The sequence below is a fragment of the Lolium rigidum genome, chromosome 4, assembly GCF_022539505.1.
Source record: "Lolium rigidum isolate FL_2022 chromosome 4, APGP_CSIRO_Lrig_0.1, whole genome shotgun sequence".
NCBI classification, from domain to species: domain Eukaryota; kingdom Viridiplantae; phylum Streptophyta; class Magnoliopsida; order Poales; family Poaceae; genus Lolium; species Lolium rigidum.
Window position 1 is genome coordinate 117,368,808 of NC_061511.1, and position 19,166 is coordinate 117,387,973.

Sequence of the window (19,166 nt, forward strand, 5' to 3'; positions counted from 1 at the left end):
ATATGTATAGACGTCACGAGTTGCTCCACCGCTTAAATAACCACTTTAGGAGCGGTGTGGTCAGAATAAGGTAGAAATCCCCAATCCAGGATACTAGCACGCAAGAACAGCGGCGACCACCACGCAGCTCCCTCCGTGCAGATGAAGCGCTGATTCCTCATCGGCGACAAGAACCACTCCAGCCTCGGGTGTCCTTGAAGGAGGAGTCACCGGGGAAGATGCTCCCATGCGCGACGCCGTTCGCGAGTTCAAGCGCGGTCGGGCTCCATGCGCCGGCGCGATGGCCGTGGCTGCTCGACGGCGGGCTGTGGAGCGGAAGCCCGAAGGCGACGAGGCGACGGCGAGCGCTGCTGCGCGATGAAGGAGGCAGGGTTGCGGGCGTCGGCGAGGGCCGAGACAGCGCGACTGCATCAACATCAGCGACCGCAGCGCCGGCGCGCGGCGCGCCGTCCTCGACGGTTGGCGTCGGCGATGGGAGGCGCAGGGGCGCGACGGAGTCGGCGACCGCGGCGCTTGTGAAACTCCTCACGCCGGAGTCGACGGTGAAGATGGAGGCTCCAGCCGGCGCCGACACATAGGCGAGCGCGTCGCCTGCGGCCTCGACGACCGCAGGGGTCAGAGACGCACTGCTGCCTCGACAGGGGTCAGGATCTGCGCGGGCGCGGCCGGCTGCGGCCGGGCCATAGGCTGCGAGGCCGGCGCAGCGGCCTGCACCGGCAAGGCAGAGCGGCCGGCGCCGTTCGGCTGGTGGCGATGAGGTCCGCGGAAGCCGCCTGGGCCATGGCAGCGACCACGGTAGCCGCCGGCACCATGGCGACGACCGATGTAGCGGCCTGCCCCATAACGGCGACCATCGGAGTGGCGAGGTGCACGGTGGTTGTGGCGGCGAAGGCCACCGACTCCTCGACGGCGGCGAGCGACGAAGTGGCGTTGGCGGCCGTCGCGTTCAAGCAGGTGAAGAATCCAGGACAGTGCCTGCAGGTTCCTGTAGATCTCCTTCTCGTTTTTCTCGGTAGAGACTATGTGCTGATAACGTGTTGCGAATAATCGGGAGAGAATCGAGCGAGAGAGACAATGATTGGAATGAAATCACTTGTATTGATTGATGAAGATTTTACATATATATAGGGGGAGAACAGACGTGATTAGGTCGGTTCCTAGGAGGCGACGCTCCAGTGAAATAACCGCCTAATGACGGTTCCCTAAATGAGTGGCTACAAATGTTGCAGTTAAAAGCAGGGATTAACCCATTTAATTAAGACTAATTAAATTCTAACATCCTCCTCCCCACCTAACCACCCACGACCCATACATCCGTCTTCGCGTCGTCCGAATTTCTACTCGAGCAGAAGAGAGGAGATCCTGCCGCGCCGTAGGGGACAACCACCGGCCTGGCGGAGCTCGCCGAAGCCTTGCGTAGCCACTCGCGCCTCTGCCTCGGCCCTGGTGCTTGGCTTGCTTATCGTTGTACGGTTCCAATCCATACGGAGCGCGCTGCCCAAGCGCCGCCTCGGTCTGGTCGACGGCGGAGGCTGGTGGTGAGCGAGATAGTGGCGGAGCCGAGAAGAAGCAGGAGCGCGAGGGCCGAGCGTCGGGCGCGACCGTCGTGGGGATGGAGCGTGGCTATGGAGAGCCGGAGGGGGAGAGGCACGCTCGCGCGTCCGGGAGAAGAAGAAGGCGTCGGGGAGGGGGTGTGCTGGCCCGGCGGCGCGGGCTGCCACTTGAGGGGAAGGTACGCGCCCTACCCGTCGTTGTAGGAGGTCGATGAGACAGCCCTGGTCCCCTCTGTGGCTCTGTCCGGCGTCCTCCTCGTGGATGTTACAGGGCCGGCGCCCCCGGTGCTCTGGCACACAACAAATTGCAGGTTGGTCAGCTGATCAGCTCTCTCCTACGGTTCAAGTTCCAAACCTATTTTTTTCTGAGTTTAATAAACCTGTAGAGGCGCTGCAGTTGTGTTGTTAAACGTTTACGAGTTAAACCATCGTAAGAAAATCTCTGAATAGAAATCAGAACATAGGTTTGTCATATATGCCATTTGTTTAAGAATTCTTACCCGGCTAAGAATTCTTCCTATTGGAATAGAATCAAAAGAGGACATTGGTACATGGAACAACAAACTGAGTAACTAGGAAAATAAGGATATTCATGCCTCGATCCCAAGAACAACGACTGATGAAGATCTTGATAGCAAGAAGAACATTGTTCAAGTTCCGACAATAATGTACACTGAAGTTAACTTCAGCGTACTAACATGAGGATTTTGGACATTAGCAGCCATCCATGAATTATGTGATATTTGCCCAGCTATGTAAATGTGGAAAGTAACATCAAAGGAGGGTTACAAGAAGCCTTAGTTCTGGCGTAGGCAAAGCATATAAGGCTTAACACCCGCATCCCCCGTTTCTCTTTCTTCTTTGTTGATCAGTTGATCTGATGGTGATGGCTTTACAGAATCGATATCTGCTCCATGAATACCATGTGTCTCCACTGTCCTTTATTTGGCATTTCCTTAGTTCTTTCAGGAGCTATACTGTCATTAAAGTCTCAAACACCAATTGTATCTTTATGGGCATTTACAAGGTCTTTAAATTCTTTGCAATCTGCCAAAATATCTGCATAAGGCACAGACCGAATAACCTCTCCATCTGAAATTAACCTCCAGAGGCCACTTGGTACAAGAATAATAGAAATAATATCACTGAGATTTAAATTATAATTCGACTTACTCATCTGAAAATAGAATTCAACAACTGTTTACACTTTGTATAGAAAATTCATTTTTCCAAGTTTTCTTTATCTCTTCTGAGAACAAATTTGTTTATGTTGTTTTGTACCTTTCCTTATAGACCACTAATATTGCACTTTGAGTCTTTTTTTTGCGAATAATTACACTTCGAGCCTGATATTCTTGGAACAGCTTCAGACCAGAAACGATTGTTTTGAGAAGTCAATAGGCCCTCTCCTACTACATTAGGTACTACTACTACACTACTCTGTCAGGCTCGGAAAAAATCATGATCTAACAGCTAAATACTCGAGCGAAAATTGTTGATCTACTTCTATGATACTGCAGGTTATTCCTTCGGACTGGATCAAATCCAGTAGCAAAGACATACTGCAGTGGAGGTCTAATCAAAAGAGACTACTTCCAGTTGATTCAGGAAAATGAGGTGGTCTTCTTTATCTGTCTCTGTCTGCAATGAATTGAATTTAAAGCTACAGTTCTATAAAATGAAATTCGATTCATTTGTATTGGAACTTATGTTTACAGTTGATCCTATATTACTCCCTACATTTGGAAATAATTGTCGCATATTTGTCTAAATTCGCATGTATCTAGATGTGTTTTAGTGTGTAGATACATCCGATCTAGAAAATCCGTGACACTAGCTTATTTCCTAACGGAGGAACTGTTTCCCAGGAGTCGTGTCGACATCGGAAGGGGTGGCTCGATGGAGATTGATGTGTGCGCGTCCGATGGCTAGCGGGCAAGGAGAGACGTTGATTCCTCAGTTGTGTTCCTTTTTTTCTTCCAACTTTTGTTCATTCTAACCTGCAGTAGTGCGTTTGCGGTGCCCAGTTTACATTACATCGGAAGGGGTGGCTCCAGTGAGATTGATGAGTGCTCAGCCGATGGCTAGGGGGGAGGGTGGGAGACCTCGATTCCTCAGTTGCGTTGCTTTTTTCTTCCAATTTTTTGTTCATTCTAACCTGCAATAGTGCGTGTGCGGTGCCCAGTTTTCATTACGGCCTGGATTATTCAGTGAACTCAAGTTTCTTGGTTGGTTTAGATGTAGGGTTGGTGTTAGGCCAGGAGCACGGCGGCATGCGACAATACGACATAAGAAAGGGCTGTAGGGCGAGGCGATGTGCACCAGCCCTATGCGACTGCAAGGAGTCATGATGCTGTTCATCGCACCTTGTGCCTTGCTCGCTCTGCCTCTGGTAAGATTCTTCTTTGCTTTGACTCTAGATTCAAGGCCAATACCGTAATTGCGTCTCATATTGATTATTGGATCATATTCGTTGTTGCTCTCTACCTGTCGTTGACAAGATCGAAAAAACATCTTATAAATTCTTGGACGTACTGCAAGGTTGGAAATTTAAGTTTGCATCTTTTGCATGGACAGGGAGGCTTACCTGCACTATACTTTGTATTTAGACCACCATGTCACCAATAAGAAGAAGGACGATGCTACAGAGTGCCCTAGCACCGGATAGTCTTCCACGGTGCCCTCCTTGTCTGAATGCAACATTTACCAAAAAAGGAAAGTGGTCCCAAGAGCCGAAAGCAACAGTTACCAAAAACAGAAAATGTGACCATATTCTTCACACGCATCCATCTACTTGACATTTGCGATTTTTGCAGGAGCGTGAACCCCATCAGTACACGGACAAAAAAAACCTGGCTCTATCCTCGTTTTTCTCATCTACCGTTCAGAAAAGTATTGGCTTGTAAAAAAAATTGTACTACTCCGTAGGATAGCTACATAAAGTTACATCTCAGAAAAATTCTAGTATTCGTGATTCAAAGTGAGGATGTAAAAAATAGTAGCGGGGATGTAGAAAGAAGAAAAAATTACATCCAGATCTATGAAAACCTACTATTGTTCTTGGGAAACCTTGGTCCATTCAGCATTTTAGATGTAGAAAAATAATAAAAATTACATCCAGATACATAAAATTCCACCTAAAGTTGAGAAAAAAATACATGGAGACTTGCATCAATCTGGATGTAAAAACTGGTAGGAAGTACATCTAGTTACAGAAACTTCACCCAGAAGTGGAGAAAATTGCTATACTTACATCCAATGTAAATATTACAGAGAAATTGAGGAAATGATTTCAAAAAAAAAATACAGAGAAATTGAGGAAAAGAAGTAGATAAGAGCATGTCTAGCAGGCCCCTTATATTTCTGCCCCGTATCTGGCTGCTTTTTCGCCCCGTATCGAAAAACTGCTCCATTTCGAGCCATGCCGTCTAGCAGACCCCGTATTTCGCCCCGTATTTTCAAAAATTAAAACCCCGGGAAGTTCATCTTCATTGATCATACTAGGGATCATACATACATTTTGATCATACTACGGATCATACTACATCTACTCGTCCAGGATGACGTAGGGAATGAAGGCGATCCTCGCCGCCTCCTCCCGCGCCTCCCGCGCCTGCCGCGCCTCGAACTCCCGGACGGCGGCGATGGCCGCCGCCTCCTCCTCTGCCTCCGCCGCCGCTTTCTCGGCGGCATCCGCCTCGGACAAGGCGACCGCACGGCGGTAGGCCGCCTCCTCTTCCTCCTCTTCCGCCGCCGCCGCTTCCTCCTCGCCGCCTCCGCTTCCTCCGCCGCTGCTGCTGCCGATGGTCGCCCTCCATTCCAACAACGCCGCGCGGTCGCGCTGCCACTGCGCGCGCTATTTCTCGAACGCCTCGCCGCTCATCGGCTTGAGCGGCGGGTCCTGCTTGTACCACCGCCCACCCGCGGCGAACTCGCGGAGCGGTTCCGGCACGTACAGCGCGCCGGCGTACTTGCGAGCCGCGCGACGGCTCCCGGCGGCGGAAAGCTTGCACTTCGGCCGCCACGCTTCCTCTACGGTGTCCGGCGAGCGGGATCGCTTCGATCCGCTCGCCGGCGAGGCCCTACTGCGGCGGCGGGAGTCCATCCTAGCTTTGGGGTGGAATGCGTGGCGGGGGAGCGGCTAATTGCTCGCCGGAGCAGCAGGAGGAGGCGGCGGCGCGCGGCGGAGCTAGGGTTGCGAGTGAGGGGTTAACCCCTCACTCGCACCTGCGCCCACTATATGTACGGGGCGAAGGGGCCGATTTCCTGGGCCCCGTATTCCGCCGAAACGGGGCGGCCCGAATACGGGGCCTGCTAGACGGCCCGAACCGCGCCTGCCCCGTATGTCGCCGGAATTTTACGGGGTGGGCGGGTTATACGGGGCCTGTTAGACATGCTCTAAGTACAGCCGGATACAAAATTACAGCCAGCTTATTACACCATCTGAATCCTCAAGAGAGCACACAACAAAGAACTAGATTGTTCAGATGCGGCAACAAGCGGCACTGGGCTGGAGCGGAGAGCAAAATAGAGCAGACATGCTGGTGCCTGGACCAGAGCAAAACAGAGCATCAAACGAATGCAGAGCACATATGCCTTGGGTCGGATACGAGCAACAGTGACCAAACAATTGGATGTAAAATCAAAGGCGCGTCTAGCAAACACGCTGGGGAAAATCAAGCGAGACCGAATCTCTTACCAGCAAGGCGTTGCCTCGAAGCTACCAGTGCGGCCACCCAGGTCGGGCGACTCGATGGGCGAGGACGGGCCGCAAAAACTCCTTGCACGACTCCTCTGATGCCGGCCGTCCGCCTTGCCGGCGTCGAATCGCGGGGCGCCGCCGCCGAAGAACCCCTCTCATCACATCCACCCTCCTTGGATGCATCGATCCCCCAGTCCGTGCCGTAGAGAGTCCGTCTCCACTGTTACCACCAACCAGAACAATCTCTGACGGCCTTCCCGCTGGCACGTTCGCCGCCGACGAGGAGAATCGCAGAAGGAGATCGGGGGAGGGGATAAGCTCGATCCGGAGGAGAGAGGAAAGGGGAATGGGGAGATGACGAACCAAACGAAAAAGTCGTGAATTATGGGGGAGCTTTCCGCTGTCGTTCTTTTGGACGGTAGCGCCGCTTGGTCCAGTCCGCTTGATCGTGATCGGACGCGCGAGAAAGGTGGGCACTGTGTAAGACTAGATGGTGCCGTGGCATGAATTAGATTATACGTAAGAAGAATTCATAGTGAAAATGTGCTGTTGTTTCATTCAGTCTTAACATGTTCATAATCACTATTAAAAACTCAAGAAAGTTTGTATTCAAGGATATCAATGCTGCATAGATATCTGCACTTCATGAACTTAGGTGGTTTTAACGAGTTACTAATGAAAAGCTTTCTTCCTATTTGAACCTTTTGCTGGAATTTGGAGCATTTGGCCTTTGGCCCATGGCCCATTATCAAATTCTGAAACTCACATGGCCCATTCCAATAATCAGTGGCAGCACTAGTGGGAGCTAAAGTTTAGTCCCACATTGCTAGTTGGGAGAGAGTTGGAGTGGTATATAAGGTGGGCTGTTCTAGTCCTAGTAAGTGAGTGAGAAGAGAGAGAGCCCTCGCGCACTCCTCCTCCTCCGCCGCCCGCCTCGCCACGCCGCGGGTTGCGGGTTGCGGGCGAGCCGAGCTTATCTTTTTGCTGTTTGGGAAATTAATTGTGTAATCAATTTCGAGTCATTAACGGACGCGTTACTCAGCCGTTTTGCCTTCCGGTTTTTCTGGATCGTGGCTGTGCCGACGTCAACCCTAGTCAGTACCAGACGCATACGCGACTACCTGTTTCCAGTTCATTGCGCCGCCGCTTTCGTCCTCCTCATCCCGTCCGTCGGCGTGCACCGACTGCCGGGACGATGAGGCCTCCGGAACCCTGCCTCTCGTGAACCCGTACGGGTGAGGGGCAATCGGGTTTTTGGGGAGCGCTCCGGCGCGACTACGGCATCACGACGTCGTCATCGGACGACGAGTTCCTCCACACCGACAACTTCTTCCCGGACCTCGGCGACTTCTTCGACAACCTCAACATGGGCGACAACGACGCTGCTGCGAAGTATGTGATCGTGTCGTTTCTCTTTCGGTTTACGTTAGAGTTCCTTCTTCTAGTTTACGTGGTAGATGCGATCGGTTTATCTTGTTTAGACGTGATCTGTTCATCTATCTTACTAGTCTACACGATTAGTTTATTTGTTATTTTCATAGTCATGATTTATCAATTACTTGTACGGATTATTTCATATGGATATTTGCTTATATATTCAACAATCCAAAAACCTGATTATAGGCAAATCAATTCAAGCGGCGTTGCTGCCGCTACTCGACCTCCCTCTTTGATGGTATGCATTACAAGAGGTGGCGCACAAAGGCGGTTCCGTGGTTTACGAACCTAGGCTGTTTTAGCGCCACGGATGCTAGACCCGAGGGGCCTCTCTCGCGAGAGGAGCGAGGAAAAGTTTGAGAAGGTCGACGCCATGTTTAAGGCGGCCTTGTTCAGCATTCTTGGGGACAACATTGTTGACCCGTACATGGCTTTCGACCATGGTAAAGATGCGTGGGATGCGCTCGAGGCCAAGTTTGGGGTCTCGGACGCGCGGCACCGAATTGTATGTCATGGAGCAATACTATGACTACATGATGACCGATGAGCGCTCCGTCGTTGAGCGAGGCTCATGAGATTCGATCCCTTGCCAAAGAACTCGAGCAGTTTAAGTGTACCTTACCGGATAAATTTGTGGCCGGTGGCATTATTGCCAAGCTTCCTCCCTCGTGGAGGAACTTTGCTACTTCTCTGAAACATAAGAGACAAGAGTTTTCCGTTTCGGATCTCATTGGCTCGCTTCATGTGGAAGAGAAGGCGAGAGCAAAGGACACACGCGCTCGTAGTTTTGAGGGAGGTTCTAGTGCCAATGTGGTACGGAAGAAGAACTTCCAATCTCACAAGTCTAAGAATAAGAACAATGGAAAAGGCAAGTTTGACGTGAAGAACAAAGCCTCCAACTCAACCAACTTCAAGAGGAAGACTCCTTATAAGAAGAAAGAGAACTGCCATGTTTGTGGCGCTCCTGGACATTGGGCTCCTGATTGCCCAGAACGCCATGATCGGCGTGAGAACAGCGGCAAGTCCGCAAATGTTGTTATTGGTGTTGATACTGAGATGACGGACGTTGGGTACGGTACTTCTCCTACTGTCCTTTCAGTATGTAATTCTCCTGATTGGTGGATAGACACCGGAGCCAATACACATGTATGTTACGATGTCTCTATGTTTTCTTCTTATCGGGTCGCAAGGACTTGCTCCGTGCTCGATGGGAAACGGCTCACGTGCTTCGTTCGTGGTGTTGGTACGGTGGATCTGAAGTTTACTTCAGGAAAGACCATCCAGCTGAAGAATGTGCAGCACGTTCCATCAATTAATAAGAATCTCGTTAGCGGATCGCTTTTATGTCGAGATGGTTTTAAGTTGGTTTTTGAGTCCAATAAAGTTATAATTTCCAAATGTGGACAATTTGTTGGAAAGGGTTATGTGTGCGGAGGCTTGTTCCGCTTATCTCTGTCAGACTTATGTACTCAAATTATTAATCATGTTTGCAATGATAGTGAGTCCGATATTTGGCATTCACGACTTTGTCATATTAATTTTGGGTGCATGACTCGGCTAGCGAATATGAATATAATTCCGAAATTTGCTATTGTCAAGAAATCCAAGTGCCAAGTATGTGTGCAAGCTAAGCAACCACGTAAGTCTCACAAGACTGCGGAGGCAAGAGACTTGGCACCACTGGAGCTTATACATTCAGATCTTTGTGAAATGAATGGTGAATTGACAAAAGGAGGAAAAAGATACTTCATGACTTTAATTGATGACTCTACTCGATATTGTTATGTGTACCTCCTGAAATCTAAAGATGAAGCTCTTAATTACTTCAAAATCTTTAAAGCTGAAGCGAGAAAACCAACTTGATCGAAAGATCAAGCGGCTAAGGTCCGATCGTGGTGGAGAGTATTTTTCCAACGAGTTTGATTCTTTTTGTGCGGAACATGGTATTATCCATGAGAGGACGCCTCCCTACTCACCTCGAGTCAAATGGGGTGGCCGAAAGAAAGAACCGTACTCTAACTGATTTGGTTAACGCCATGTTAGATACATCGGGTCTATCCAAGGCATGGTGGGGGGAGGCGATATTGACTGCATGTCATGTCCTAAACCGTGTCCCTACAAAGAACAAAACCATTACCCCGTTTGAGGAATGGGAAAGGAAAAGGTTGAAACTCTCTTACCTACGAACTTGGGGCTGTATGGCGAAAGTAAATGTGCCAATACCCAAGAAGCGCAAGCTTGGACCAAAAACCGTGGATTGTGTTCTTCTGGGATATGCATTTCATAGCATTGGCTACAGATTTTTGATAGTAAAATCTGAGGTATCCGACATGCATGTTGGTACAATTATGGAGTCGAATGATGCGACTTTCTTTGAGGACATCTTTTCTATGAAAGAAATGTCTAGCTCATCAATTCAGGAGATACCCAGTTCATCTACTCAGGAATTATTTCCTGAACCTACCATGGCTATAGAACACTTTGATAATCCTGTGGAGGATGACAATGAAGCTCCCAGAAGGAGCAAGAGACAGAGGACTGCAAAGTCTTTTGGACATGATTTCATTGTGTACCTCGTGGATGATACTCCCACTTCTATTTCAGAAGCCTATGCGTCTCAGGATGCTGACTACTGGAAGGAAGGCTGTCCGTAGCGAGATGGATTCCATCTTAGCTAATGGAACTTGGGAGGTTACTGATCGTCCTTATGGGTGAAAACCCGTAGGATGCAAGTGGGTGTTCAAGAAAAAGCTTAGGCCCGATGGTACTATTGAAAAGTACAAGGCACGACTTGTGGCCAAGGGTTATACTCAAAAAGAAGGCGAAGACTTCTTTGATACATACTCACCTGTAGCTCGACTGACCACTATTCGAGTACTACTTTCCTTGGCTGCCTCACATGGTCTTCTCGTTCATCAAATGGATGTTAAGACTGCTTTCCTAAATGGAGAGCTTGAAGAGGAAATTTATATGGAGCGACTCGATGGATTTGTAGTAGATGGTCAAGAAGGAAAGGTGTGTAAATTACTGAAGTCTTTGTATGAGCTTAAGCAAGCACCTAAGCGAGTGGCATGAGAAGTTTGAAAGAACTTTAACCGCTGAAGGCTTTGTTGTAAACGAAGGCGACAAGTGTGTATATTATCGCCATGGTGGGGGCGAGGGAGTTATTCTCTGTCTCTATGTCGATGACATATTGATATTCGGGACCAGCCTTACTGTGATTAAGGAGGTCAAGGAGTTCCTATCTCGTTGTTTTGAGATGAAGGACTTGGGAGTAGCTGATGTGATCTTAAACATCAAGCTCGCCGAAGGATGACGATGGTGGGATTACATTGCTTCAGTCCCACTATGTGGAAAAGATCCTGAGTCGCTTCGGGTATAGCGACTGCAAATCTTCTCCAACGCCTTATGATCCTAGTGTGATAATTCGTAAGAATAAAAGAGTCGCTAGAGATCAATTACGATATTCGCAGATCATTGGCTCGCTCATGTATTTAGCCAGCGCCACGAGGCCTGACATCTCCTTTCGTTGTAAGTAAACTCAGCCGTTTTGTGTCTAGACTCGGAGATGTTCATTGGCATGCTCTTGAGAGAGTTTTGCGCTATTTGAAAGGCACTGCGAGTTATGGCATTCACTATACTGGGTATCCAAGGGTACTTGAGGGTTATAGTGATGCAAATTGGATATCTGATGCTGATGAGACTAAGGCCACAAGTGATTATTTGTTTACACTTGGAGGTGGCGCCGTTTCCTGGAAGTCTTGCAAGCAGACCATCATTACGAGGTCAACTATGGAAGCAGAACTCACAACATTAGACATAGCCACTGTTGAAGCAGAGTGGCTTCGTGAGCTCTTGATGGACTTACCTGTGGTTGAGAAACCAATACCCGCTATTCCTATGAACTGTGATAATCAAGCTGTGATCGTCAAAGTAAACGAGTTCTAAGGATAATATGAAGTCATCAAGACATGTGAAGAGGAGACTGAAAACTGTCGGGAAAATGAGAAACTCCGAGTTATAGCGTTGGATTATATCCATACGTCTAGAAACTCTGGCAGACCCCTTCACAAAGGGACTATCACGAAATGTGATAGAAAATGCATCGAGGAGATGGGTATGAGACCCACACTATGAGCTGCCCACGGTGGTAACCCACTTTATGTGATCGGAGATCCCGTGAATTAGAGCTGGGAGACAAGCTGTTGGTCAGCTGGGAGGAGAGTATATATCCCTATATCAACTTTACCACTCCGTAAGATGCAATACTCTCCTAATCTGCATGGCAGGTTGATAACTATCTTAATGTGTCCTAAGTGGCTTATTTTAGCAGAGATGTTGTCCTGCAGAACATCTTTTGAAGAACACACCTATATGAGTCTGATTGTTAAACGTCGCAATCTATGAGAGTTGGGTGATCTCTAGTAAACTCATGAAAGGCCCTGGAGTATGACGTATAAGCTCCAAACCGCGAGGAAGTCTCGCGGCAGCCTAGTATCGGTCTAGGCTTTGTATGAAGCTAGTGCGCAGAAAACTTGTAGTTCAAGGCATAGTCCACTATCCAAGTTGCAATCTAGTGTAATATGAAGCTTTAAGTGGAAGTTCAACTTAACGAGTCTCCACGACATACCGGTATATAAAACAATGTTCGGAAACTTATTGATGAGATGTGCCAATGAGAGTTTGTGGGGGATTGCTTGGAATTTGGAGCATTTGGCCTTTGGCCCATGGCCCATTATCAAATTCTGAAACTCACATGGCCCATTCCAATAATCAGTGGCAGCACTAGTGGGAGCTAAAGTTTTGTCCCACATTGCTAGTTGGGAGAGAGTTGGAGTGGTATATAAGGTGGGCTGTTCTAGTCCTAGTAAGTGAGTGAGAAGAGAGAGAGCCCTCGCGCACTCCTCCTCCTCCGCCGCCCGCCTCGCCTCGCCACGTCATGACGCGCCGCGCCGCGGGTTGCGGGAATCTCGCCGAGCCGAGCTTATGTTTTTGCTGTTTGGGGAATTAATTGTGTAATCAATTTCGAGTCATTAACGGACGCGTTACTCAGCCGTTTTTCCTTCCGGTTTTTCTGGATCCTGGCTGTGCCGACTCGGACGTGGGCTGCGCCCCACGACCTTCCCGAACCGCACTATATAAGCGCGGACGTCAACCCTAGTCAGTACCAGACGCATACGCGACTACCTGTTTCCAGTTCATTGCGCCGCTGCTTTCGTCTTCCTCATCCCGTCCGTCGGCGTGCACCGACCTGCCGGGACGATGAGGCCTCCGGAACCACTGCCTCTCGTGAACCCGTGCGGGTGAGGGGCAATCAGGTTTTGGGGAGCGCTCCGGCGCGACTGCGGCATCACGAAGTCGTCATCGGACGACGAGTTCCTCCACACCGACAACTTCTTCCCGGACCTCAGCGACTTCTTCGACAACCTCAACATGGGCGACAACGATGCTGCTGCGAAGTATGTGATCTTGTCGTTTCTCTTTCAGTTTCTGTTAGAGTTCCTTCTTCTAGTTTCTGTGGTAGATGCGATCGGTTTATCTTGTTTAGACGTGATCTGTTCATCTATCTTACTAGTCTACACGATTAGTTTATTTGTTATTTTCATAGTCATGATTTATCAATTACTTGTACGGATTATTTCATATGGATATTTGCTTATATATTCAACACCTTTCCTAGGAAATAGATATGCCTGGTCAGCTGCTATTTATACCGGTTATTTTCTTATTATTTGTGACTGTGGTCAGAAGTCATAGGCTACGTTCCATGCGACACCATTCCTTGAAACAGAAAGTAAGAACAAGTGCAAACTGCAACCTTTTCGTAAGCTACTTTCCATTTAACATTTGTTTTAGAGAATGATATATTTAATTCACCCTGCATAATGATGAAATATGTTGGTAATTTTTTCCCCAGCTGGAACTCTAGGAGGAGCAAGAGCTTTAATTATTTTTTATGACCAAGAAAACCAAGAGATGTTTAAATGATCACTTGAGTTATGGATTGTTTTTCTACAGTGATGACAGCTATATTACGCGTAGATACAAGCTATGTCAAGAATAAATCAATAGTTGGTCACTTATATGAAACAAAGCACGTAATGCACTTATGATCCTTATTTCCAGAATTAGCACGTGGCCCATAGTCAGTGATTCATAAAGGCATAGACCATTCTCCATGTTTCTTTGATCAATACTTACCTCTTTTATGAAGTATATGGTTTACCAAAATGTTTAGTATAAACTCTTGTGAGTATACATGATTCTCCCATGGCGCACACTTTCCTTTCTTAGCACTCTGCAATTACTAAGTGTTATTCATGTCCTTAGTAAGTATACTTCATGACAATAGCTCATTGACCAATTAATTTACATATTTGTATATGTAAAATGTTGTTATTGCTGCTATATTATGCGTGCACATGTTGCCTTACAGAGTTACAGATAGATAGTTGGCCTCGGCCAGAATTAGCATAGCAATAGTATTCAGTTAGTTCACATACCGCCAGGCATCATAAATCGGTGTATAAATTAATAAACTTTCATCCGTAGAGAGTGGTGATATTAATAATTAGCCAATTCTGCATGCACTTCCTCTGATACCAAGGTGCTTATTATTTTTCGGTAAACTACACTGATCGGCAACCAGCTGTTAGGCTATATTGGTTTTGTTTTATCTTGAATCATATTTTGGACAATTTCTTATTGTTCATGATCCTCGTCATGCTTCATATTGTGAACAATGTAACTTGAGTATATCATATGGATGGTTGTGTATGTACTATGTAAGCAGACTTCCAAACTGATTGCCATATATACTCAGTAAAACATTTGTTATTTGCACAAATAAAAACTATTGTTGTTATTGCCTTCAAATGGAACTGCATTTTTCATTTGCTTCACACCAGAAGTATTTAATTTGATTTCTTGCTTAGCACTTGAATGGTTGAACTTACCATATTATTTGAACTACATGTCGAATAACAATCTTAAATTCATTGTGTAAGAGAGCAGAGCAATATGTCGCAGGGTGAAGGTTGAGGGATCAGATGAAGCCGGCACTGACGGAGGAAGGGTCATCAGGGTGAGGGGCGAACACGGACCTGGAGGTGGCACACGCGGTGACAACTGACATGAGCTGGTGTATTTCTCGTCTTCTCTGATGCGAGTTCGCTGATGCTTCTTGCTATTTGGTCCAGCTCTCTGTTCATGTTTGTCTTGTTTTTAATGCATCGACGGATGATTAAGATGTTTGGCACCCAGTCTTGTGTTCTGTTTTCTTTTTGCGCAGATCTTCTAGATGTGTTTGACGTGCCCGTGCACTTTTTTGACATGTTCATGTTCTATTAAATGTGTTAATCTGTTTTGTTTTTCTCATGTGTTATAGAGGGGGCAGAAGAGAACCCCCTACTAGCTATGAAGCCTAAGAGGTGTGTTGTCAAAAGGTTAATAACTGTGTGACTTATAAATCTCTGGACACCCTTATAATAGGATAGTAACAGTGGAGTTATCCCATGTTGAGTATTAAAAGTGTTGAATAGCTTGCTTCACTAATTTAAGAGATTTTTTATTAGAAAAAAAAAGTATGAGACTGCTTATTAGATCCAGAAAACAGAACATGACAGCTTCAATCTCAAAAGTAGTACAAAAACGATTCATTATTTAAGTTGCATCATCTCATTTTTGATTCATGGGAACTAAACCAACTCTTGATTGAATTGTCGATATTTTTATCATTCGTTGTTCGTGGCAACGGACGGGCATTAACTAGTAGATTATTTTAGAGATTGACCACTTTTTAATAGTTCCGCTAGAGATGCTTTAGGTAATGAAGATGAAGATAGAGATGATGGAGATGAAGATGGAGACGGAGATACTCTTCGATCTTTTTTAATTGACTCGAATTTAGTACTCCGTACAAAAGACGGGAGGGAGTAGAAATTACCAGGATGTGGGATGTATTTCGGACCGTGTTTTCTCTTGCCTGCCAAGTTTATGATGTTAACTGTTCGTTTTGGAAGTTGACGAACTAAACTACTCCATTCACTTAAAAAATTACTTTGAACGCAATACCAGCCCGTTACATTGACCAAATCTTCTCTAGCCAGCTCTCGGCTGCTGAGCCGGTTCGACTCTCCGCCACCTTGTCAATGACACCTTCCACGGCAACATCGAACGCGTCCTTCACTGTCTCGAGTCTGTACCTCGGGTCAGCGTACACCAGCCTCGGCACGAGCCTGACCAACTCCTCCCGCATCCTACGCACCGCCGCCGGCGGTATCCTCCTGAGTGTCTCCTCGATGCCCACGTTCCCCGCCCGCACGCCGTCCTCCCGTATGAACACCGAGTAGCGGGTGTGGTCTTCAGGCAGGTGCCATGTGTACTGTAGGTACGCCGACGCCGGATGGAAGAACACCGGCACGCACCCGGCCACCATCGCGTCGAACGCCGACCGCCGCGTGTAGGAGTCCCCCGGCGGCTGAAGGCAGAAGGTGGAGCTCTGGAACAGCCGCATGATGTCCCCCGGGGCGTGGCACTGGCTGGCACCGTTGGCGCAGCCCAGCTGCCGGCACGTGGACGATGCGCTGCACTGGGCGATGATCTGTGGCCGGATGGATCGCGGGTCCCCTGGCCGCGGCGCGCCGACGAAGGACATGAACCACGGGCGATCAGAGCTCTCGATCCTGCGCTGCCAGTCCAGGACGTCGGCGTCTGTTCGTGGGTGGAAGTAGGTAGGGTAAGGCACAGCCATGTCGTTGCCGATGCCGGGAGCGGACGACTCGACGACGAGCACGGTCATGTTCCTGGCGGCGGCGAGGAGCAGGAGGTTTGTGCCCCAGTTCGGGCTCAGGCAGGTGTCGCGGCGGAAGTCCCACGCCGTGCGCCCCGCCACGAGGAAGTGATCGCGACCGCCCGCCCGGCGCCACTCCGGCCGGCCCACGAGCCAGCTCGCCAGGTCGTGCGACGCGGCATCCCGCGTCGCGTTGTCGTAGCCCCAGTGGTGCCGCGCGAAGTCGAAGCCTGCGTAGAACGGGACGAACACGGCCGCCGCCGCGGAGGAGTCGTTGGTGAGGCACTCGTACCGCCGCATGCGGCCGTGGAAGATGGCGTCCAGCGCGAACTGGTGCGTGGCGTACCAGCCACGGGCGCCCGTGAGCGCGCCGTCGTCCCCGTCGCCTTCATCCTCTGGCTCCTGGAGCGGCTTCCCGAGGCCGGCGTTGCTCACTTGCTCGCACATGTCGGGCCAGCGGCCGTTCGTTTGGCTGCAGCCACCGAGCATGTCGGCGTTGAACCGCGGCGGGAGATCATGCATATACACGTACCGTCCCCGGCATCGATCGCGCTCGTACGCCGGTGCAAACGACGCCGCGCGCTCCGTCGGCGCGATGGCCACGCCCGTGATGATCACGGACAGGCGGAAGTAGAGTATGCATGCAGACCCAGAACGCTGCGGCCACGAGGAGCAGGAACCGTGCCCTGCGAACGGCGCCGGACTTCTCCATCGATCGCCTTCTGGCTGAGTCGCTTCGATCACTATCTATGTGTATTGGTGTCTCACTCTCACAGCCGCCTGTTACTTGCTCGACGTACGTAACGCCTCCAAGTGGAGGCCTACGGAGACACCTAGGACTGAATAAGTAGGACGTCAGTGTTGATTAGTTCCACACCGTGGCCGTCTTTAGACATGCAAAAAGTTGCCCCGCACGTCCACAATCCAACATTCCTTGCATGGTTGATTTTTTCTAGTTATTCCCTGGGGAGAAAATGTGACGTATATATACAACTAACGAGCATAATTTTAAAAAGGGATTGCTAAGTGCTCAGTTAAGTCGTGGTCCGTCTGATCGTTTTCTGCGAACTTTTGGCCGGCCCAACAAAATAATAGAGAAAGAGGGATGCAGAAATTACTCCCTGGGGGCTTTGAGCGTGCGACCTCTAGAATAGAGAAGGAAATAATTACTATTAGCTATCCGAACCCCTTGTGCCTCAAATGTTATCATACCACATTTCACTAAGTACACGTTATCCATTTTATTGACTTCTTTGTTTCTTTTCATTTTTTCTTAAAACAATACATATGACGTATTGCTACATAGCGCAGTAGTATAGATTTTTTCATGTTGGATTTTGTTTACCTTGAATTTTTGTTGTTTATTATTTTATTAAAGTTATAAATACATTATTTTTGTTTACTAATGTCCTTGTACATAAAAAGAGACTTCTCAATAATTATGTATTACTTTCTAATTTGTACTATTTATATATTTTATTGGTTTTTACTTATTCTCGGGCAATCTAGATTAAGCTAGAGCTTGGTCGACTTCATAACCATTGGATTTTGTCATTATTTGTGATAGCGCAAGGGTTACAACTTGCAAGTGGGTTGTAACCGAGTTTTTTTTCCAGTTTCAAGTTAAAATTGTAAATACGGGTGCAAATGAAACTTTTTAGTTGCAAGTGGGGCTGCAACTGAGATATTCAAGCTGCAACTTGCAACTGAGGTTTTCTAGTTGCAAGTATGGTTGCAATTGTATTTTTTTAGTTGCAAGTGGGTGCAAATGAGACTTTCCAATGACAAGTGGGGTTAGAACTAAGAATTTGTAGTTACAACTAAAAAAAATTAGTTGTAAATGGGGTTGTAACTGTGATTTTCTAGTTTTAAGTGGGCTTGCAACTGTGATTTTCTAGTTGGAATTAAGATTGTAACTGAGATATTTTTCCATTTACAAGTCAGGTTGCAACTGAGTTTTTTAAGTTGCAATTTGAGCTGCGACCTGCGACTGAGATTTTTGCAGTTGCAGGTGGGGCTCAACTGAGATGTCCGCAGTTACAAGTTTGGTTGCAATTGAGCTTTTCAGTTGTAATTTGGGTTACAACTGAGATTTTTCTAACTGCAAGTTTGGTTGCACCTCAGATTTTCTAGTTGCAAACGAGGTGCGGTGAGTTTTTACCTATTGCAAGTTGGATTGTAACAAAGATTTTTATCCAGTTGCAAGCGAGGTTGTAACTAAGATTTTAGATAAATATGAGATTTTAACTGAGTTTTTCGAAATTACAAGTAGGTTACAACTGAAAAATATAGGGATTTGCTTGTTCTAGATTAGTGCTCACTTCACTCTTGATCCGTTGGATCACTTTCTGTATCAAGATTCGTGTCCGACCCGGCCTAGCAAAAACGCACCGGAGAGGTCCTTACGAACGCACAACCTCTAGCCTATATGGAGGGCTCAGTTGCCGCTTGGCCTAGAAACCACTATTATAACATCCGCTACCATGAATCCAATTATTATGACCGCAATCTAGCATAAATGTTTGCTCATAATTTTTTATTTTGTTTTTGTTTCTATATCATTTTATTTCTTAACCAATTACATAAGATGGCTAGCCACGAGAGAAATTGTTTTTCTCCATGTTGGCTTTTTTTGATTTGACCTTTTTGTTTTATTGTCTAGTATTTTTAGTAAAGTTATAAA

The 19,166-nt window shown here is 47.7% G+C and overlaps 1 long non-coding RNA gene and 1 pseudogene across 1 annotated transcript; one reads left to right on the plus strand and one right to left on the minus strand.

Annotated features, from left to right (window-relative positions):
• The first annotated feature begins 1,726 nt into the window (after nucleotides 1-1,726).
• Nucleotides 1,727-14,781, plus strand: LOC124649502. The gene is made up of 6 exons (XR_006986661.1): nucleotides 1,727-1,864; nucleotides 2,918-2,974; nucleotides 3,074-3,170; nucleotides 3,422-3,670; nucleotides 3,792-3,945; nucleotides 14,722-14,781. It is a non-coding gene; the product is annotated as an uncharacterized LOC124649502 (long non-coding RNA).
• A 991-nt stretch (nucleotides 14,782-15,772) lies between these two features.
• LOC124647438 lies at nucleotides 15,773-17,195 on the minus strand (annotated as a pseudogene).
• Between the last annotated feature and the right edge of the window lie 1,971 nt (nucleotides 17,196-19,166).